We start from the raw sequence: 24070 nt of genomic DNA on the forward strand, positions 1-24070 counted from the left end.
AGAGATTAATAAAATTCTTCTGTTGAGAAAAAAAAAATATACAAACTCAATATGTTATGGAATATTCTACATTGAGATATCAGTTAACGTCCGTACGTTTCTTGAATAAACATTGTGGGTGTAAAAGACTTTAGTTTATTACTCGTGCAATTATCCTTTACTCTGAAAATTGAAGTAAAATCAAGAAATGTGCCCAAAAATGTAGTACTATTATTCGTCTAGGGTTTCACTGTAAAAATATACGCATTATTTTTAAGCGGTGTAAATTTTGAGCACTTTTCTTTATCAATATTTCGGGTACAAAAATACCGGAGTAATATTTTTAAACTTATTTAGTGTGAGAAAAAAATTTCGACATGATAATTAATTACCGTTCTCGGTGATGTAAATACGGGGACTGTTATATTTGTTCTTTATGTACATGAGAAGATTTCGAATCCCTTTTGGATAAACATAAAGCCAATTTGAACCAGCCTGCAATAAAGTCAAAGAAGTTAACATATATACCAAGCAATGTTGTCAATTCCGTTCCTTACCGGATATAAAACGGTACATATAAGTATGTGTTCCGTGCCGCCTCAAATACCAGCTGCCTTTAGAGGAAATATCAAGTCGATCCCCATTTGATTGCCGTTTTCGTAATACATGAAAGATGATGAGTACTGCTGTCGTACTGTTTTGGTTTTCAAATTTTTTTTTGTTTTTAGAACAATTTCGCAAATAACAATTTTGCAACCGATCGAATAGGGCCTAAAAGATTAATAACTTGACCATATAGAACTTCAGTTAATTGTACCTGTGCACCAATGGGGACTCCATCCTTCTCATCTAATAAAGCAAGATACCAAGCTAATTAATAAAGTCCAGATCTAAAATTTCATGTCTAAGCATAACTCTACAACAAACACTCCTGTTTGAGTGTGCACGGTATGCACTACGTACCCTTGAATCACCTTGAAGTCATAAGCTTTTTGCCTATAAAATTCATTACATCGGTAGGCATAATTTTTGTAAAAAAAACCGTAACATTTGCACGTTAGCAAATGACAATTAGTTGATGATGTTGTAGGGGTGAAATACCTCCGAACCTTTTATGGTTAATTCTATTTGAAAGCTCCTGTTTTTACCGAAAGAAAAAGAGAATAGCATCAACCCAAAGTTCGCAACATTTTTATGCTAGGAGATTTTTGCTTGATGTAATAAATCTTTACTGTTCTGAATTTTATACAAATATTAATGAACTTCTATGCGAAACGTTATGGACTCGAGATGATTCAAATGTGTGTATAACGTACACGACCAAATAAAAAGTGTGTGTTGTCGCACTCTCGTGTATCGGTAATTAACTACCAAAAGAACATTAGTTTGGACTTACTTGAGAGGGTGACTAGAGAATCTGTGTCATAGCTTAGGTTGATCAAAGAACTATCATATGGTGCATTTGCTGCGTATTGAGCAGTATAATAGTTTATTCCAAGGAAATCAGTTGATCCTTTCACCATATCTGCTTGCTAAGGTGAAAAATTGGGAAGCCGATTTCCAACTGATAAGTGCCAAAATATACATATTTTGGCCCTCCAAACTACATTTGTTATTCATTTATTTTTGTTAATTAATATTTATTGTGTTCTTTTGTTGTTTGTAGGTGGTTCGAGCTCGTTGTTTGAGATTTTGGATTAAAGCGGAAGATACAAGAAACTTGGGGTCTAAATGCAAAGTGTTTAAAGATGAATTATTAGTTTATTATTTTATGAAGTTCAAGGGTCTTTATGTGATTATACCTTTCAAACCCTATAAAACCTTATTACCCTACTGACTGTCACGGCAGCTTTTGAATAGGAAAAAAAAAAGAAAACTACGTACCTGGAGCAGATCTCTTTCTCACGAACAAAGAGAGACGGGGGCTGCCGTGACGTTTCTTTTGTCCGCAAGAGTTTGCGTACTTTCTTGTTTTTGATACTTTGTTTAATTACTCGCAATCCGGTAATCAGTTTTAATATCTGTTTTTTTTTATGAAAATCGTTCGTTTGTTTTTGTTTGGTTTGAATCTCCTGTTTATTTCCGTATCGAATATTAGAAGCATGATTAATTCTAGAATTTTATTCTTTTTGTTTTTAATAATGAGTGAGTAGTCGTTCAGGTAGGGTCGCGGGGTGATTAGCACACCGTGACTAGTTCGGGCACTGCTTCTTTTATCAAACAATGAAAAAACGATTTTAGATTGAAAAATACTTCCCGCGGACGAACCTAGGCATCGTCAGAGCCCATGTGAACGGGAGAATGGGGGTCCAAAACTCATTCTTCGCTGCGCATGGGTATACGGCGACCATAGGGTCTCGCATCTTGCGGGGTATCTTTTTCGACCTAAAATTAAACGTTTTTAAGAACTTCAAACAGAGCAGGTTAACCCGGATTGGTTACAAGTGCTATGAACCCTACGATTTTACCTCCTTTTAATTTTCTTAAAAAGCACATTCAATTTTCTTGTTTTAGTTAATCTCTCACTCAAATCGGAAAAGGGTGGCTACCTAAGAGCCCATTAAACTAGTTAAGCCCGAGTTTTAAGTTAGCACACATCACCGTCTCTGTGGATTCGATTTCGGACTTACCGGATATTATGCTGCGTCGGTCTCCGCCCTACGCTTGGGGCAACCCATTATTTTAGGACTAGGAATCCGTCAAGCATTTTTGGCGCCGTTGCCGGGGACGGTTACGTGTGTTAAGAATTCGGGTAGTTATTTTTTATTTGTTTTCTTTTCAGTTCTTTATTTTTTTTTTAAATTGTTGAAAAAAAAATGGCCGATTTTGCAAAGTGCTATGGAGGTTATACAAAACAATTTGATTGTTCAGTATCACTTCCTATATTTTATGGTTTGGCCTCAGAAAATCCTTTTTCGCATATTGGTAACCTTGAGAAAGCTTTTGCTAGCGATGAAATGGCTCTTTTACATGTATTCCCAAAATCTTTGCGTGGTCGTGCTCAAAGTTGGTTTATTTTTTTGAGTCCAGGATTGACATGGAGTGAAATTGTCATACAGTTTTTCAAAACTTTCAATCCCTCGTATGAGACTCATATGCTTTTACAAGAACTATCAGATTTCTCTCAACAAGATGATGAGTCTTTGTCACAGTGTTGGGAGCGATTTAAATTTGTTGTATTTTCTTGGTCGAGTTTTAATTGTGAGCTTGGCAGTCTTCTGGTTATCTTTTGCCGTGGTTTAAACCTTAAGCCATGCGAGGTGGATTTTAGGTCCACTGACGAATTCCTGGATAAAGCCCCTGAAGACGCTTGGGATTTCTTAGATGAATTAACCCAAAAGCTCCAATTTTATGAGTTGACTGAAAGTTCTGAGGAAATCAGTTCTGATGGGAGAGAAAAAGAGGAAATAGAGCCGCTTCCAGAGGATATTAATTCTAATGCGAGGGAAAAAGAGGAAATAGAGTCACTTCCTAAGGATTCTGATGTGAGAGAAAAAGAGGAAATAGAGCTGTTTGTTATTTGTGAAAGCTATATGCCTTTTGAGGAGTCATTGCCTATAGTTGCACTGAATAATCAAGTACTCTCAGCTGTAGATTGTGCCACCCCTGCTACTAAATCTCCACTTTCGCAAGAGTTTTTAAATGTGGAGCTGATTGATTTTCTTGGTGTTGATGAATTTAATTTAGTTTATCATCCATATCTTGTGGATTTTGTCAACAATTTGAAAATTGATCTAGTTTTGGCTATACACTTGTTGGAATTTAAATGTTTAAAACGAATTCGGCAAATGTGCTACTCAAAATATCTTATCTTGTGGCATGGCCGAGTTCAATTCTTGATAAAAGGTGTAGAATGGAGTACTATGTTCATTGCCTTAGCTCTTGTTGGCATGATAAATGTTCGGAACCCACGTTTGGCTACATGTGCATATTTTTTTTGATGGTCTGGTATAGCCACCCGTTTCTCGCTTGAGAAATAGGGAGAAAAGTAGTACCCGTGTCTTTCGCGTGAAGAAAGTGGATGATTTTTTGTATTTTATTTTTCTTTCTTACCTTGTTTATTTCTTTTAGTTATTTTTCTTGCTGTTTTGGAGGCTAACATTTTGCAGGTTGTTCGATTCAAGTTGGGGGTATCCCTCACTCTCTAATTTACTCTGCTTAGCCCTCCTTTCCGAGGTGATATCTCTCCTCTCTTTTTTGTTTATGTCCGATCTTTATTTATTTTTATTTTTTTTATGCTTTCAATGCGGACATTGAATAGTTCAAGTTGGGGGGAGGAATCACTTTGTTCTTTATCTTGTTAATAAAAAAAAATTGAAAATTAAAAAAACTTGTTGGATCTTTTCTACTTGAGACTTGAAGATTGCAATGTTTACTTGTTGGTTGCTAGTGTTGAGAATTGTTGGGCATTACTTGAATATGATATTGCATGGTAGTTCTTTTTGCTAACTTGGCGATAGAAATTTATTCTGGCATACATTCTTAGCATCTTTGCACTGCACGTTTCTTGGACCTTGACTGCTTGTGAGTTGTGACTTGAGTGCTTTCAATGGCTAGATTAGTGGAGACTTATGCCATGTGAGCTTTAGCGCCTTACCTTCCTTTGGAGTGGTGTCACACAAATTCTTTTGTTTGTCATTAAAAAAAAAGGGAAGTTTAATTGTTGTCGATCTCATTATCTTTGTCGTCAAGTATTGGGACTTAATGCATGCCTATTATATCTTCTTTTGGGAATGGGAAGTTATATGGTTGTATTGCCCCTAGGAGATTATAGTAGGCCATTTTTGTGCTTTGAGCCGGTTCGTTTCTTTTTCTTAAATACTTATCCTTGCGAGCCACATTGAGCCTCTTGCATGAGCCTTTTTCTTGTTAAACTCCACCAACCATATTGTGTCTCAAGAATGGCAAGTTAATCATATGAGAGTTAATTTTTGAAGAGAATGGAGAAAGCGTATTTGAGAAATGTGCTTGAAATGTGGTGTGTTCTTCCTTATAGCTAAAAAGAAAAAAATTGAGAAAATAAAAAAAATAGAGAAAAAGAAAGAAACGTGTGAATTTCACTGGGGAATTGTGTGAAGGGTGAAAAATAAGAGAGATGTGGCGGAGTTGAAAAGAATGATAAGAGGGTGCACATTGTTACACTTGCCCTATGTTGTTATAGCCGATTCTTGGACACTTCTTTATGATTTATCCTAACCTTTGAAGCACTTTTCCTTACCCAATGATATAACCGAATAAAAGTCCTATTTGATCTTTGGGGCAATGGGTTATGGATCAATGGATAGATAGTCTTTAATGCTTGACATTCCTTTCATGAGATCATGTGTCTACCTTAAAAAGCTTTCTATTCGTGTCTAAGTGTGCTGGGTACTTTGATTCTTTATTGCAAAACTTCCGCCCGCACACATTGAGAGTTTATTAAATGCACCTCGTTTCGAGCGTTTTCTTTTGTTGAGTGCATGCATGGTAAGAATTGAAGTCGAGACTCGGTCCGGAGAAAGTACTTGGTTGTGGTTCACTTGTGGTCCAGGTCTTTACTCGCTCACGCTAAGTTTGGATGCCATGATTAATTTCTATGTTTTGATAGCATCTAGAACTACTGTTGCGTATGCTATATTCTTGGCATTGGCGTATCAATGAGTTGCATTGCAGTTTTTTGGTTCTATGTGGACAGGATTCACGGTGTTTTGTGGGTAATCATTGCTGAAAACCCTCACGAGACTTCACTCGTCCCACCGGGGCTGCCTGGGAGTTTAAAAGAACTATCGGTTTTATTTTGTTTTATTTAGTTGCTTTTGTTTTCTTTGCTCGGGACTAGCAAAGTGTAAGTTAGGGGGTGTGATAAGTGCCAAAATATACATATTTTGGCCCTCCAAACTACATTTGTTATTCATTTATTTTTGTTAATTAATATTTATTGTGTTCTTTTGTTGTTTGTAGGTGGTTCGAGCTCGTTGTTTGAGATTTTGGATTAAAGCGGAAGATACAAGAAACTTGGGGTCTAAATGCAAAGTGTTTAAAGATGAATTATTAGTTTATTATTTTATGAAGTTCAAGGGTCTTTATGTGATTATACCTTTCAAACCCTATAAAACCTTATTACCCTACTGACTGTCACGGCAGCTTTTGAATAGGAAAAAAAAAAGAAAACTACGTACCTGGAGCAGATCTCTTTCTCACGAACAAAGAGAGACGGGGGCTGCCGTGACGTTTCTTTTGTCCGCAAGAGTTTGCGTACTTTCTTGTTTTTGATACTTTGTTCAATTACTCGCAATCCGGTAATCAGTTTTAATATCTGTTTTTTTTTATGAAAATCGTTCGTTTGTTTTTGTTTGGTTTGAATCTCCTGTTTATTTCCGTATCGAATATTAGAAGCATGATTAATTCTAGAATTTTATTCTTTTTGTTTTTAATAATGAGTGAGTAGTCGTTCAGGTAGGGTCGCGGGGTGATTAGCACACCGTGACTAGTTCGGGCACTGCTTCTTTTATCAAACAATGAAAAAACGATTTTAGATTGAAAAATACTTCCCGCGGACGAACCTAGGCATCGTCAGAGCCCATGTGAACGGGAGAATGGGGGTCCAAAACTCATTCTTCGCTGCGCATGGGTATACGGCGACCATAGGGTCTCGCATCTTGCGGGGTATCTTTTTCGACCTAAAATTAAACGTTTTTAAGAACTTCAAACAGAGCAGGTTAACCCGGATTGGTTACAAGTGCTATGAACCCTACGATTTTACCTCCTTTTAATTTTCTTAAAAAGCACATTCAATTTTCTTGTTTTAGTTAATCTCTCACTCAAATCGGAAAAGGGTGGCTACCTAAGAGCCCATTAAACTAGTTAAGCCCGAGTTTTAAGTTAGCACACATCACCGTCTCTGTGGATTCGATTCCGGACTTACCGGATATTATGCTGCGTCGGTCTCCGCCCTACGCTTGGGGCAACCCATTATTTTAGGACTAGGAATCCGTCAAGCACCAACCAATGATCGCATGACAGCTGGATAATCACCTATCGTTAGTGGGTCCATAAACCTGCATTTGATAGGTTTCAGAGTTGAACTCGTATAAGAGAACTTTTTAAATATTTATACAGAGATTATATTTCAAAGATCAAATCTAGTAATAAAATGTGGGAGTATTTTGGTATATAATATGGAGTATTTTGGTATATAATATAAATTGTTAAGGAAAGTACGATTAGACCCTCACCATCCAAGTTTGAAGTCAAAAGATGGCTGTCTGGCCTCAATGTCGAGTGATGAATTGGTTAAGGGCTGTAACCACTTACTCACAAGTGTGATACCAATCTCACCCTTCTGTGATTTCTGCGTAGATTGAGAATAATTATATATGATCTGCAATGGTTCAAAGATGATGAAAGTAGCAGTTTTAATTAAGGTTGGATGCGACCTGATACTTGTCCCGATTAGGGCTCTTACTCGAAACCGAAAAATCGATCGAAACCGAAAAAACCTGACCGGACCGAATTTTTTAAACTGGTTGAATAATTTCGATCTGGTTCTGGTTTATAAAATTTTATAAACCGGAAAAATAATTTCGATCCGGTTTATGTGTTCTAAAAACCGGTTGAAACCGGACCGGTTATATATATAAAAACATAGGGGAGGGGTTGAAGTATGGGTTTTTGGTTGATATTTTGTGGTGTATATTGGTCTAATAAATATATTCATTATATAAAAATTGTTTTTATGGGCTTAATTATGTTTTTATGGGGTTTTTTTAATGTATTGGGCTCAAAATTGATCATTTTTTGTTGGGCCAAAAAAAAGGGTTGAATTATAGATTTTTGGTTGATATTTTATAGGTTGAATTGTAAATTTTTTGATGTGTTGGGCCCAAAATATGGCCCATGAATGAAAACCGGATAAACCGGACCGAAACCGGTTGAGCCGGTCGAAACCAGACCGGTTTATTTCAACCGGTTCCGGTTTCTAAAAATCTCAAACTGGATAACCGGTTTCGACCGAAAAATACACCCAAACCGGTCGAAACCGGACCGGTATCACCCCTAGTCCCGATACTTGTTTACAACGACTACATGAGCAAGGAGTTGGTTGAGTGTTACAATATAAGGCTCCGTTCCAGAATTTCCAGCCGGATAATTCAATTTTAGCCAAGCAGAGCATCGACTGGATGCCATAGCACCAATTACGTACCCACCACCGCTAAAGCTCCATGGCTCATTCATTGTGATCCAATACTTCACTCGATCTCCAAATCTCTTGAAGCAAAGCTCTGCATAGTCTCGAAAGTCATCCCTGTATATATAAACGCACACCATTGTTTTAGAGAATTAAAATCAATTAACACGTCTTATTATGCTATGTAATTTATATGGATCATCGATTAGTTCATTACATGGGCTCTAAATGGGTGAAACTTACACAATATTAGTACTCAAGAAGCCATCATACTCATTTTCTAAGGCCTGGGGAACATCCCAATGAAAGAGGGTCACGTAAGGCTCTATATCTGCAATTATTCGACCAAATGAATAACTATATATCTCAATTTTCAAATGTAAACGTCAGTACTATATACTGTGACCGGTCATATTTTGAATACTGCGTGAGTTGTCTTTAGTCCATGGATGGAATATCGGCTCCTCCAGTCATGTGTTTATCAATACCGAAATGCCAACTCACATGGTATCTTAGACATTGTCACCAAATGTGGGTGTCATAGACTCATAGCATTGCTTGCTAATTAATAGTTTGGAAGATGGTAAAATTAATTTTAACATTAATTACCATTGGCTAGAAGTTCATTTATGAGATTGTTATAGTAAGTAATCCCTTCCTCATTCACTCCTCCCCTAATTTTTCCACCTGCAACACGTAAATTTGTATGACAATCAAAATTAAATGAAACTCGAAAAGAGTACGATTAAGGAAAGAAATGAATGTGGGAGCTAGTTGTATTATTAGCTGATAAAAAATTGTCGGAGTTGATTCTCGAGGGATTAGTTGTTACATTATGGTGATCACATAGGCTCCGTTTGTTTCGAAGTAAAATATTTTCCTCACAATTATTTTACCCACTTTGTGATGTTTGGTTGGATAACATCAAGTAAAACATTTTTGGGTGTAAAATGTTTTACCCCATCCAATGCAAAATGTTTTACTTCTGAAATTCCCGTAAGTTGTTTTTGGAAAATTTATTCCCAGCTTCACGCTTGAATTGCGGGAATTGTATATGTCAGCATCTCTCTCTCTCTCTCTCTCTCTCTCTCTCTCTCTCTCTCTCTCTCTCTCTCTCTCTCTCTCGGAATGAACCAAATTGATTTCGAAAACCACAAGCAAGTTAATTACGTGAATAATCGGACACAATGTAACACAAAACTTGACCCAAATCTTGTTTGGAGTCCCATGCTAATAATCGGAGCCGTTTAATTGTTTAAAATATGTTTCTAAGAACTCTTATTACAAAATCAACTCACTCAGATATTAGTATTGGCTTGATCAATTTAATCAGTTTTTATTCTATCAAATTTTGGGACAAATATCTTAAAAATATGTTTTAAGCAAATTGAACTACTCCGATCATTTGCATATGACTTCAAAATAGGTCCCACACAAGATTTTGTGCCAGACGTTGTGTTATTTATTTTTTCCACGGAATAAACATCTTTTTTGAAGTTTAAACTGATTCAAATTTTTGTTCTGAAAAGTAATTTTCAGATGTCAACCAAACACCGGAAAACAAAAGTAACTAAAATAATTTTAGCAAAATCATTTTACAAGGAAAACATTTTTCATTGTAAAACATTTTACATCAAAACAAACGGAGCCATAATGTAAATAGCGGTACGTGCTATATAAAGCTTCCTAATCGGATCAGATATACATAGCTACATGAATAGATCAAACTTTGTGTCGTAAAAATCAAACTGTTGATGTAATGTCAAACGTAAATAAAAAAAAAAACATTTTAGTTTTCTTAATGTGATTTTTTACTTGAATACTTTTTTTTAAAAGTGCTAAAATTTAAACAGATTCAACCACTATCGTAGGCCCGCACTAGACCAAATTGGACTTTCCAGTATTGATGGGGAATAGTATTTCTCTACAAGTTAAGTTCTAATTTTTTTGGAGAGAGAGAGAGAGAGAGAGAGAGATAGAGAGATTAATCATCTTACGGGGTAGCAGTCTTGACCATGAAATTGAAAAGCGGTATGCATCCAGGTTTAATTGTTTCAAATTTTGCACATCCTCCTGTAAACAAAAATAAGGTAACAAATCAGAATTAATAAAATAAGAAAATATTACAATAATTAAAACCAACTTTCTTGCTTTAAAATATCAGAAACGCGGTTGTCTTCTAAATTTTTGTCTTTTCAAATTTGCCCCAATATACTTTACGTGCTACTAGCATAGAGAGGTTCTAACATTATATTAAGTGATTATTCATTCTATACCCAACAATTATGAAATTGTATATCTAACATCCTCTCTCACGTGCAACTGTGCGCTCTTGAGATCTGTTCGTTAGGCATAGCTTCTTTCATGGACATTTTCATGTTCTGAGTATCATGTATCCTAACATTTTTGTATTTTATATATTGTCTAATTAAGATGTAGTATTCCCTCCATCCCGATTTGTTTGTACAATTTAAGGAATCTAACTTAATAAGAGGACATAATCATTATATTTTGAAATTGTACATGTCATATGATCAATTCAATTAAGAAAGAAGGGTAGAATAGTACTTTTATAGGGGTTTTTTATTTTATTTTATAGGTCTTTCAAAACTGAACAAATTAATAATTTGAAATAACGAGAAGTCAAAAAGGTGATAACAAAATTGGACGGAGGGAGTATCATTTTAGTGTGCAATACATGAGGTTTGAAAAAACAAATGAACTTGTAAGGTCTAAATATGAGGCTTCCTCAGTACCACTGTTTCGAATTGGGGGAAGGTGTTGCGTAGCTAGGGATGGCAATATCGGCAGACCCATTCGAATCCGCTCCGTTCCCCGCCCCGAAAATCTCCGAACTTTGGGGATTCGTTTGGGAATTGGGTAGGGTATGGGGAATTTTTTTTTAAAAATTCGGGGATCGGGTAGGAGACAGGGATAGGTCTGTCCCTGCCCCAAACCCTACCCATCCCCGTTCCCCGTTTGTTACCCGCCCCGTCCCCGAATCCCCGAAATATATATATATATATATATATATATATATATATATATATATATATATATATATATATATATATATATATATATATATATATATATATATATTTATATATATAAAAATAAATAAATAACTTATGTGCTGGAATTAGTTATTTTGTGTTGAAACAATGAATAACAGGTGCTGTTATGTGCTGAAAATTGGTAGTATATGCTAAAATTGTGAAATACAGGTGTAGAAAATGGAGGTGCTATTATGTGCCGCAAATACAGGTGCATGCCAATGTGTGTTGCAGAATTCTGCTGAAGCTTTTTCAGTGATAAATATGGTTGTTCCTGATACCTTACTTTATTTTATTTTGTTGGTTTTTCTAATTCTGTTTGTACTAAACAATCCAAGTCCTTTCGGCCAACCGACAACCTATACTAGTACTATTTCCTCAGCCCTTTTCCCTGGAAAAAAAATACAAAACAATCCAAGTCCTTTCGGCTTTCACATGCTAGTATATGTTGTTAGGTGCTGAAATTGTGAAATATAGGTGCCCGAATTCCGAATCCCAGTTTTGGATCCCCATTCCCCGTTTGGGTCGGGGATGGAGGAAAAAAACAAATCCCCATTGGGGATCGGTTCGGGGATGGGAATGGGGTAAGAGATAATGGGTAGGGGTGGAGGTAGTACCCCCATCCCCGACCCGTCCCCATTGCCATCCCTATGCGTAGCCCCGTGTTGCGCAGCGTGCTATGCACAGCAAAACGCCATTGCCCCCGTCTTGCTCCGACGATTGGAAACATTCACGTCGTAGAGCTCTTCGAATAGAACAAGTGTACCAAAAATTAGCTCGATCGAATATCATTAAGTACCTCATCCAAACATTATTATCTTGAAACGAATGGATCTGAAACACTAAATAAAATCCACTATTTTTTTAGAACACTTAATAATTTCAAGATAATAATGTTCAGATGAGGCACTTAATGATATTTGATTGATCTGATTTTTGGTACACTTGTTCTACTCGTCGAACTCTAATAAGTGAACGTTTCCAATCGTCGAAGCGAGACCGGGGTGGAGACATTTTGCCATGCAGAGCATGCTGCGCAGTACGTTCCCCCAGTCCCCCTATTTCTCGGTGTACCCTTCCAATTAAGCTTCTTCTTTTTTTATTCCAATTAAGCTTTAACAATTGTTTTTCTTTGATGGTAACCAAATTGGCAAGTGGGTCGACTAGAAAAGTTGGAGTATTTGCCGTACCTTGTACCGATGATAGGAATCACTGGCCAGATCTCCGTTGCTATGGTCCTTTATTTTCTCCGTTGCTATGGTCCTTTATTTTCTATGATTTATTGATTAAATTCTTTTGTCGAGGAAAATTGGTCAGATGAAAAAATTATTGCATGATATATATAACTGTATATATGTGTGTATCAGAGAGAGAGAGGGAGAGAGAGAGAGAGAGAGCAGGATGGTTATGAGTAAATGTATCCCATATACTTGGACCTTTACCACCCTCATTTGCCGCACCCTCAACCTGAAAATGAAGTAATAGGAAGTTCTCTGAGATCTGAAAATTATTCGATAGGATCGGTCGATCTGGTTTGAAGCCCACCTTGGCTTCTAGATAGATTAGCTTCTAGATAGATTATTTGAGTTGTTTATTTCGTAAGACTCCTATATCATCGATGGCAACAGGCTTTAATTATTTAAACACTGTAGCAATTAATTATGGACAATAAGCTATAGATTAATGTTAATTTTCTTTTCTTTTTTTTCCCGGATGTTAATTTTCTTAGTATATACAAAATTTGGTAAGACAAGGTGATTTAATGTGCGTTATGTTGATTTAATTCTTCAATTCACCAAAATAAATTGGATAAATATTAGAAGAACAAAAATTGGTTTTGCAATATTGCTTTAAGAAAAAAAAATTGTTTCCTTATCATACCATAAGTGCAAATCTTTGAACCTACTTGCTAGAGAGGAGGGCATAATATGGTATTGTAACATTGTCCAAATTAAAAAAGTACTCATACCTAAGTCACATAATGCATGTGCACGTGTGTGAGCAAGGACACGACCTTAAAACCGTTCATCGAAATATCTCAAATGAATAAAATTTGCGAGAGTAATGATTAAAAGCAGCAACATAGATTTGGCGAACTTAGGATTTGTGTCTACTAGGGGTCTGAATCATGTGTATTTTCATATTCGTAATAAAAAAATATTCTAGGTAGTATATATTTTGCTATTTGCAAGGTCCGAAAAAAGGACGATATTGTGCATATGTGCAGAGCCACCGTTTAGTTTTATACACGCAACCTAAAAAATAATAACTTCAAATTTAGGCATTTTTACTCCAAACATATACAATTTTTTTTTTCAGAAAAAATTTCATTCAAGAGACTTGCAGGACCCAATGCCATAGAATTTTTTTTAATTAACCCAAAAGTTAGTACAATACGTGAGGATGTCTAGAGTTGTCTTAGGATCCCCTGCTAGCATATTTCTAAGCCAAGATGTCTTTGGCCCAATCACATCAAAAGTACACTTAAGTGTCACTGAAGTCACGAGTTCACCTCCTCTTTCAAGAGGAAAATTTTTCAGTGCCGGATGGGTACCACATGATGCCTGCTCGGCGCATCCGAGCCATCCATTGCGTTTTTTGACATCTCGGATTTAGAGAGAGAGAAAATGTTAGGGTGAGGAGAGATGGTTTCAATCCGAGCTGTGAATATGCCGAGCGGGTACCACGTGGGATATATCTACCCGGCACCGAAAAATTTCTCCTTCCAAGGAGCTAAAAGTGTCCTTGATAAGCCGAGGAAGCGGCTCCCCAGCGGAAATGAGGGGGAAAACAGGTGCGATTGAGAATGTGGAGGGCATCATCTGGTTCTGCAATACTAGTAATACTCTCCAGTACTGCTGCATTTGCGATGACTAGGAGGCTCAACCCACTTATAATTACTAGGGAGGATAAAAGGAGGTAAGCTTTTATGTGCCCCTCCCCATCGCCCTCCCAGATATCTCTCCTACTTCGCTAAACAAAGCTCTTACTTCACTTGAGTTTGAGTTAGGTTCCGGTGAGGGATCCCTCATTTTATTAAAATGAGGGACTTCCCTTCCCGATTGAATTTCGATGATCCGAGCCGCTCAAAGTGATCAGAACGTGATTTTAAGGGTCCCCATGAGAAATCAGCAAAAAAAATGACCGGGATGGGCTTCATCCGAGCAGTTTTCATTGAACGGTTCAAAAAAAACTGCTCAGATGATGCCCTTCCCGGTCATTTTTTTTGCTAATTTCTTGCGGGGCCCCTTAAAATTACGTTCTGCACACATTGAACGGTTCAGATTTTCAAAATTTGATCGGGAAATGAAAGTCCCTCATTTTAACAAAATGAGGGATCTCTCACTTGAAAATTCCTCTATATATATATATATCTTCCATTTTGTTTGGATAATAATAACTTGAACTTGTGCCCTTCCTGAGTAGTCAGTGAGTGTTTCCGGAGTCGCGACTCTCCCAGACTATCCACCTCCAATTTGAAAAGCAACAAATCACGACATTCATCGTCCAGCTCGGAAGAATTAGAAAAATAAGGGATTCGTAAGTATCGGAGATAATAATTAGAGTATTCCAGTACTGCAAATTATATATCAATACTATAGTATTATACAATATTAGGTGATCGAAATTAGACCATCCACTCTTTGTTAATTCCATGACTTGAAAGTTCTTTTTAAAAGGTCAATGCCAGCAAGCAATTATCAAGGGATTCTTTTATTACCGGTAATTTCCTATCCCCTGAAGAGGTAATTTTCTCTTCCAATAATCCCTGGGAGAGGAATCGCGGTGCAGTGGGAGTAAAAATTACAATTACAAATTATGAAGTTTTGGTTTAGATATATAGACTCCCACAATGTTACTAAATGATCTGCATGTTGATTAATTTACTATATGAAGTGTTAGTAATTAGAAAGCTAAATCTTTTGGAGGAGAGCCATGCATTATTCTCTCCAATGCATCATTTTTACATTCATAATTCTTATAGGAATGCTAAACCGACCCGTGTTACTACGTACTTTGCAATCATTGTTGACGGAGCTAAGATTTTGTTTGCAGAGGCTCGAATTGAAGACAAAAACAATTCGATATAGTATTAATGAAACCTAGGAAGAGTGTGCGACCGCTAGTATAAGTAATTCACATTAGGACCCTTCAGTTCCATGCAGCTTCGGTTTTATTAAACAAACGGTCTAAACTTTGGCCGCTAGCCCAAGAATATCTCCGGTAGGAAGTTTTAGTCTTCTCAACAAAATACCATCATAAAATCTAGTCCAGATTATTGACTGTTGAAATTGGTAACCGAGACGAGGGACAAGAGAGGATGGGAATAAACTTAAATCCACGTGAAAAACGTATGCTCATTGGTCGCCGTCATATATTTACGGGCACAAATTGCCACCAAACTTCATTTATTGCTATTTATGTACACAACTATACAATAATAATAGTACTACTAGGGTGATGGCCAGATCCAGAATTTTATAATACACTGATTTGGTGGGGATGTTTTGCTCGAGTCAATATCTTCTCGTCACACACGATTACTCATGTGATAAAAACGGGATTCATCACGGTCTTATTTTATGTTTGAACCATTCTTTCAGTAGGTCTGAATGTGTTTAATGTCTATTCAAACAGTCAAGTTGATCAGAGATCGGAAAAAATTTGATCGAATAAGATTTTTTGACTATCTTTTTTTCTTATGACAAATATGATTTTATTCAACTAAATACCAATGTTCGATGAATTTGATTTTTAATCTACAGAGACGTTAAACACATCGAGACTTTCAAAATGAATTGTTCAAGAGCCCTGAGTGGACGTACGGTGTGATTGATGTTTAGGATTAATCGCGCATAATTGAACACCCGAGTTATAGAAAAACTTTGGACAACTAGTCTCACCCATTGTTTATTTATTTTTACATACTTGAGATATGTTGTTTCACGTGGTAGTAGGTAATGGCATGCATTTCATGTTGGTGTACGGAATTCGAGTCCATACGAAATTACGTGAAATTTTGTGACATTTAATATTATAATTTTATATCATGAGTTCTGCCTGGATTTATTGATAGCATACCGATGCTCTAAGTATGTTCTCTCCATCAATCGCCTTAAATTTGCATAAAAAATTACAGCATCAATCTTGCATTTATAACTTTAATTTGTATACCAATTCATAAAATTTGGACATAAAAATTCACAATATTTATTTACAACTTAGAGCATCGGTATGCTATCAAATTTTTTTATTTTCTTTCACTAATAGATTTTTGACAAACGCTTGACTTCATATGCGGATGTTATGAAATCTTTGTACAAATGTTAGGAAGTCAGCCAGGACAAGCTAGCTCATGAGCCAATCATAGGTTGGATCGCTGGGTTTAAGGTGCGTGGTGCACACCGTACACACTGAAATTGATGTGTGTATTGTAATTAACCTTAATTTTCCCATTATAACCCACCATTTCCCAAGAAGCCCTCTCATTAATTTGGTCAAAAATTACTTTTGACCGCATCAAATTGCACTTAGTCGCATTGAATTACACTTGACCGCATCGAATTGCACTTGGCAACATCAAATTACTTTTTGCTGCATCGAAAAACACTTGGCCGCATCAAATTACTTTATGGTCACCCAATTCTTTGCGGCCAAGTGCATTTTGATGCGGCAAAGTAAAATTTGATGTGGCCAAGAGCAATTTTTTGCGGCTAGGAGTAATCATGGCCATGAGTAATTCAATGTGGCCAAGAGTAATTCTTCGCGGCCAAAAGTAATATTTTGCGGTCATGAGTAATTTTTTGCAGCCATGAGTAATTCTTTGCGGCCAATAGTAATTCTTCGCATCAAATTCTTTTTCTTTTTAACTAATAGGTAAGAGAACAAAATTGTTGTTCAATACAACTTAAGTTGTTGGTCTAGATAATTTGGAGTTTCATGATCTGTTTGGAATTGAAGATTGTAGGTTTTTTGTTGGAGCCTTTTGGATAGACAGAGTTTCAAACTTTACTCCTTACTTGGTTATATGTAATATTGAAACTATTTAGTTTTTCTATTTTTCTAGGTCAGTCAAAAATGCTTGACCGATTCCTAGACCTAAAATAATGGGTTGCCCCAAGTGTAGGGCGGAAACCGACGTAGCATAATATCCGGTAAGTCCGGAGTCGAATCCACAGAGACGGTGATGTGTGCTGACTAAAAATTCGGGTTGTTATAATTTAAATAGGCTCTTAGGTAGCCACCCTTTGTCGTTTTGATTGAGAGATTAACTAAAACCTAGAAATTGATAGTACTTTTCAGAAAATTAAAAGGAAAGTACGGTCGTAAGATTCATAGTACTCGCAACCAGTCCGGATTAACCTGCTCCATTCAGTATTCTTAAAACGTTCGATTTTAGTGAGGAAAAGATACCCCGAAAGATGCGAACCCTTATGGTCGCCGTTCACCCATGTGCAGCGAAGAATGAGTTTTGGACCCCCATTTCCCCGTTCACATGGGCTCCGACAATGCCCAGGTTCGTCTACGGAAAGTATTTTTTCAATCTAAAATTGTTTATTTTATTTTAAAAATAAAAGCAGTGTCCAGACTGACCACGGTATTCTAATCACCCTACGACCCTACTGTGGAAACTTTATATCCATCTCAAAACCAATTGGCAATGAGTGGAGAGGTCCCAGATGTTATTAAGTGATCACCCATTCCACTCTCAAGCAATGTGGGATTCTATTTCCTTAACATCCCCCCTCACGTGCAGCCGCATTTGAGATCTGTCACGTGTGGCCACTTTTGGGTCCTATCATCGCGCAGCCTTTTTGCTGGTCTGTCATCGTGGGGTGTGGATTGTTAATTTTAAAATGTGGGGTGGAACGGGCCCTGCTCTGATACCATGTGAAAACTTTATATCCATCTCAAAACCAATTGGCAATGAGTGGAGAGGTCCCAGATGTTATTAAGTGATCACCCATTCCACTCTCAAGCAATGTGGGATTCTATTTCCTTAACACCTACCTATACCACTACTCACTAAACATTATGCATGAAATAAAAGAAACCCTAATTTGAATCATGCTTCTATTACGCAAGATGAAAAACAAACAAGAAATATAAATTAATCAAATTCCAATGAATAACTTTTATAAAGAACAGAACTTAAAAAGAATTACCGGAGTGCGAGTAATTTAACACAGAAGAAAAGTAAAACAATATTCGGAACAAAAACATGGCAGCCACCGTTCTTTGTTTCTCGGCCGCCCCGTTTCTCTATTTCGTCGGTCAAAACCTATCCAAAAGCTGCTGAAAATCAGTTGGGTAACAAAGTTGGTTTTATAGGGATTGAAGGCAATAATTACATAGTGGCCCTTGAACTTCACATAATTAAACATTAGCCATTCAACTTCGAAGGACTTTGCATCTTGATCCAAAACTTCTATAAAATCTTCTTTTTACCCAAATTATTGAAAATCGAGCTCGAGCAACCTATAAACATTAAAACACAGAATAAAAATCAGTTAACAAAAATAAAGGACTAATAAATATAAATTGAAGGGCCAAAATATGTATATTTTGGCATTTATCAGTTAAGAAAACAAATTGGATATGGGTGTCACTTTTGTGTGAGTGGACATTCAAAAAATTAAATTCGAGTTGGAATCCCGTATGTTTATAAATTCTTAATATCTCTGATGCTATCCCTAAATGCAACTAATATAATTAAACAGATTTGGTAACATTTGTTGTGTTAATCTATTTTATGAACTTGGTTAGATGGACTATGTTTGAAACTTATCTTTTTTTTTTGCTCGGCTATGTTTGAAACTTATCTTTAAAATGAAAATTTCCAAGAAGTAGATTTTGTTGGGAGAAAGAAATTTTTTCTAATTCACGGTTATTTGTATTGCTCCTCTTACATGAGGTGGGACCAGAACTCACTTAATGTGAGATGACGTTAAAAAGAACCGTTATATCCACACACAAAACTTTCGAAAAAGTGGGATTTAATACTTCATTTAAACTATGTTTAGAAAGTACTGCGCTGTACCTTTAGGCACGGGCAATTACTAGTCAATAAATAAATAAAGATATTATGTACTCCATAAAATGTTATATGAATTTTTCCATTTGGCCGTTAATATCTTCCTTCGGCTTCCTCGTCCGTAGAGCTTGTGGAATTAATAGAACCAAAAATATTATCGTTGCCTACCGAGCGAGGATGCAATTGTCCAAGAGCATGAGTTGGTTAATGATGTGGATAAGAACATTAATTCCGTATTAATTTGGAAGCAAATATTATGGAGTTCTTTGCCGGGGGGACACCATTCGAATGACAATTGCGCCACATATGAGTCCGTCCGTCAACAGGATAGTTTGGCTCCAATGTTTTAAATAGAGAGGTAGCCGACTGCATAGAGGCCAGGGATAAACAATGATCTGGGTGAGGCCACTGGGCTAGCTAGACTAGAGACCAAGCCTGGTGGTACTGTTACCATCCAAGAGACTTCAAATTCAAGCGCGCTTGGCCAACCAAATCAACTGAAAAAATATTACTAGCTATCTCATTTGGCACAATCCATAATCCTTTTCAAATTTAAAATACTAAAACTTGCTCTATCTCATAAGTCTTTAAAATTTTCAGAATGTTTGAAGAAGTACTTTTATCATTACTATTATATATATATATAAAAGAAGCCTTCTAAGTGCAACAACATGGCATTGCATAACCTAAAATTTCTTATCTCCATTTATGTTTTAACTGTTTTAAAATTCATTCGGTCCATACAATAAGACAACTAAGTATTTGAGAAGGATTTGGTTTGTGAGTCGCTTTTCCTAAAGAAAATATTTGTCCTCACGAGATGACATGCAGCGGGTTACAACAAAGTCCTTACTCAAATTAGTTCTATCTTGTCGTTTATTTGCACAAACGCTAACAGACAGCTCACTGGCACGAATTCATGACTACTTCATAGCATCAATATTCAATTTATCCTAACGTTGTATAGCTTAATTGATAACATCAATTTTGAGTTCCAGAGTTATTTAAGTGAATAATTGGCCAGGTTGGTAGACTGAATAATTGATATCTTGTCTTATAATTAATAACTGGTGATTACACTAATAATATAACACATGTATTTTGCTAACGTATCTTTCTTTATCTTGTGATTAAGAGATAAATCGTTGTTTATTTGAAATGGCGATTCACGTGGTAGTGTGATGGTATATATCCATCTGATATTGTCGGTACGTTGTTGGGCGGAGGAGTATGAATCACACACTAAGACCCCGTTCAATTGTCAGGAAAATACATGAAATTATGAGAAAATCAACTTTTCCATAACTATTGTAGTGTTCAGTAGGCAGGAAAGTAGTAGGAAATTTGTTTTTAAGTTTTCCTGCAAGATTTACTTTCTTACAAAAGTGATCCGGCCAAAAGCATAAGATTCTGTGTCACGGGAAAAGTTTTCTCTAAGGCTCCGTTCAGTTGTCAGGAAAGTGTAGGAAAGGATGGGAAAATCAACTTTCTCATAACTTTTGTAGTGTTTAGTTGCCAGGAAAGTAGTGGAAAAAATGTTCTTAAGTTTTCCTGCGAGATTTACTTTCTTGCAAAAGTAATTCGGCCAAAAGCATAGGATTTTGCGGAAAAGTTTTTTACATTGTGGGACAAAAATAATTGGAGGGCAAGAAAAAAAACGAATGACGCCAATACCAAAAAAAAATACGAATTAGGTTCTTAAAAAGACACTTTGAAATTTACGTAAACAATAACAATTTCGACTACTGTGATGTTTTCTAAGATAATTGTTGTAGAAAAAATTAGTAATTGATTTTTTTTTGGAAGTATTTATTTATCTTGTCATTAGTCTTCAGTTTTGTTTTGTACTTACTAATCATCAGTTTATCAATGAGTTTTTGTTTCGGCAACTAATCAAGCATATTTATTTAACATTTGTTTATTTAGTTATCATCTACTTATTTTTTAAGCTTCATGTTAAGGCTTTGTATTAGATAAAATACATTTTCCGGTATGTGTTAGTTCTCAAAGTTACTTTTAGCCATGGAAAATAAAGAAGTTTCTCATAAATGTCTTTTTCCGACAAATGAACCACTAAACTTTAGTTTTCCTGCAAAAAAAATTTGTCAAATGAACACTCACAGGAAAATAAATTTCTTTTTCCTTTTTTTCACTTTACTTAACTTTTCCTAAGAATAACTTTCCGGTACAACATTCCTGATAACTGAACGGAGTCTATTGTGGAGCCAAAATAATTGGCAGGTAAGAATAAAAGTGAATGACGCTAATACCAAAAAATACGAATTAGGTTCTTAGAAAGACACTTTGAGATTTACGTGAGCAACAACAATTTTGACTACTATAGTGCCTTCTGAGATAATTGTTTTGGAAAAAGATTGGTAGTTTATTTTTTTTGAAAGTATTTATTTATCTTGTCATTGGTCTTCAATTTTGTTTTGTACTAACTAATTGTCAGTCATTGGTCTCAAGCACGGTTGTTTAATATTTATTTATTTAGTTATCATCTACTTATTTTTTAAACTTCATTTGTACGATTGATTATGAGAGAATGTCAATTTAAATGGGGGATTTGCATGACCATTTAGAATATAGCAAATTGAATATGGAATTGCAAGTCGATTTTTTTATTTCATGTTAAGGCTTTGCATTAGATAAAATACATTTTCCGTATGTGTTAGTTTTTTAAATATGATAGCCTATTATTTAGCTCTCAAAGTTACTTTTATTTAAAATTAGCCATGCGAATAAAAATAAAGAAGTTTTTCATAAGTGTCTTTTCCCGATAAATGAACCACTAAACTTTAGTTTTCCTGCAAAAAAAAATTGTCAAATGAACACTCACAGGAAAATAAATTTCTTTTTCCTTTTTTTCACTTTACTTAACTTTTCCTAAGAATAACTTTCCAGTACAATATTCCTAGCAACTGAATAAAGCCTAATGGATTACTGGTATATGAAACTCACTAGAGGAAAAACAAATTTCTATTTCTCTCTCTATCTCTCTAATTCTCTTCTACTCCACTCATACTTAAAACAAATATTTAAAAATTGATTTCTTCTAGACAAATAATTTAACGCAATTAATCTTTTCAAACACTCCAAATTCCATATTTTAATGGTCCTCGTGAGTGACAAAAATAGTAAAATAAAAAAATGTCACCAAATATGCCTATATAGTGTCAAGAGAATCGAACTGCGTGTATTGATTTTTTATGACTTGGCCTTGGTTTTAGGCAAGTTTGGCCGAGTGGGCATGGCACAACTATTAATCGAAGGTCTTGCATATTTTGATATTGAATTTCACGAAGGCCAAAACATTAAAATTTTAAGATTCACAGTGGTTTGTCCGGTCACTAATTACAAGAGATCGACCCGGTGATCGTTTGATATGCTTGCAAATTAGTCCGAATACCTCATTTAGACACGCTATTTGCTGATATTGATTTGGTTTGGTTTTGGCAAGTCTTAAGACGTAACAAAGGAGTCAAAGAAAAGGTTATTTTGTCACAAAAGGCGACGCTTGTGAATGTGATGTTCACGTTTCTTATCTTAAGAATATGAATAAGTTGCTACACAAACTTTCGTTACTTAAATTTGTATATATCTGTACACTATGCACTCCCATACAAGGTTCTCTTACCGTATCGGCTAGAGTATCGGTTTTCTTATTGGAACTGTACGTATTGGTACCGGATAGATATCGGGTACCGTTTCGGATTTAGCGCTATTGCTATTACATATAGTTATAAATCGATTTTTTTTCTCCTGCCTTGCAATTCATCATAAAATAAATTTTTATTAGACAACAAAAATTACACTCTCATTATATAAACCTCTTCTAATTAAAAAAAGATAAAGATAAAAGCTCACATAATTTTAAGTTCACAAAACAAATAAATAAAAGTCATTCTCCAGTTAACTCCTCTCCCAAATAAGGCCTAGGCCAGTCTTTTTCCCTTTTTTTTCTATTGAACAAATACGTACTACTACCTAGAGACACATCACATGTAATAACCCTTTAAAAAGAAGGATAAAAGGGTAATTGGGCCTTGTCTCATTTAGGGTTTCCAAATTTTTATCCCTCCACCAGCAGCTTTCATTCTACTCATGCGTAAACTGCCATCGAGCCCCTCTCTCTCTCTCCAACCAGCCATGGCAAAACAGAATAGGTATAGCGCGCGCTCTCTCTCTCTCTCTCTGATCGCGATCTGATTCTGACCGTGATGCGTCTCTCTCTCTCTCTCTCTCTCTCTCTCTTTGATTGCGATCTGATTCTGATCGGGATGCGTATGATCGCAATCTGATTTGGTTCTAAATGGTACTGGCTGAAATTTCTGGTACCTCCATCTCGTTCGAAATAGGCCGGAATCAACGGTACTCGCCAGTAAGGCCCGGTATCAGAGCCGGGACGGTATTGGAGGTGTAAGTTACCGGTTTTATACAAATTGGGTATGTACCGTACCGGCCGGTACGGAATGAGATTCAGGGGCCGTCCAGCTTTCTTTTTAAACCTTCTTTTTCAAAAAGAATGTAATTTCAAGCAAAAATATAATGAAAATGAAAAATAATTTTTTGATCTTTTTGTACCGTTTAAAAGATCTCAATGAATTCTATCAAATAAGATCCATATTTGTAGAAAAATTATCTGCGTAAATACGTTATTTTTGAGCTTGAAATTACCTTCTTTTTCAAAAATTATTTTTTCCAAGAAACTGAAATGGGGCCTCACAACCTTGCTCCCATATGCACGATTGTATGTTGTTACCTCCTCCGTCCCTATTTAAATGACCACTATTTCATTTTGGATTGTCTCAAATTAAAATATTAGTGTCC

General features: G+C 35.9%; 1 pseudogene; it reads right to left on the reverse strand.

The window, feature by feature from the left end:
• Window positions 1-94: 94 nt before the first annotated feature.
• Window positions 95-15229, reverse strand: LOC131314142 (cyanogenic beta-glucosidase-like; annotated as a pseudogene).
• Window positions 15230-24070: the final 8841 nt, after the last annotated feature.

This window comes from Rhododendron vialii, chromosome 13a (genome assembly GCF_030253575.1).
Source record: "Rhododendron vialii isolate Sample 1 chromosome 13a, ASM3025357v1".
Classification (NCBI taxonomy): domain Eukaryota; kingdom Viridiplantae; phylum Streptophyta; class Magnoliopsida; order Ericales; family Ericaceae; genus Rhododendron; species Rhododendron vialii.